Source organism: Sinocyclocheilus grahami, unplaced genomic scaffold, assembly GCF_001515645.1.
Source record: "Sinocyclocheilus grahami isolate Dianchi unplaced genomic scaffold, SAMN03320097.WGS_v1.1 scaffold323.1, whole genome shotgun sequence".
NCBI classification, from domain to species: domain Eukaryota; kingdom Metazoa; phylum Chordata; class Actinopteri; order Cypriniformes; family Cyprinidae; genus Sinocyclocheilus; species Sinocyclocheilus grahami.
In genome coordinates this window covers 7,303-7,513 of record NW_015505502.1, presented here as the reverse complement: position 1 = coordinate 7,513, position 211 = coordinate 7,303, and positions in this window count along the sequence as shown.

Genomic DNA, 211 nt, shown 5'->3' with positions numbered 1-211 from the left:
TGAAGTAGCGCCTGCAGGGATGCAGGGAGTATGGCAAAGAGACCACCGACCTACTCATAGTCTGCTTGGTCACCGGAAATCCCTTCTTTGGCGGACCAAAACAAACAAAAAGCTGATCTGCCTTACGCCACGGGGCAGCTCTGTGTGCGTAAGCGTCCAGTGCTCGAACTGGACAGAGCAGATTAAGCCTTTCTTGGCCTACTTCCTGGTA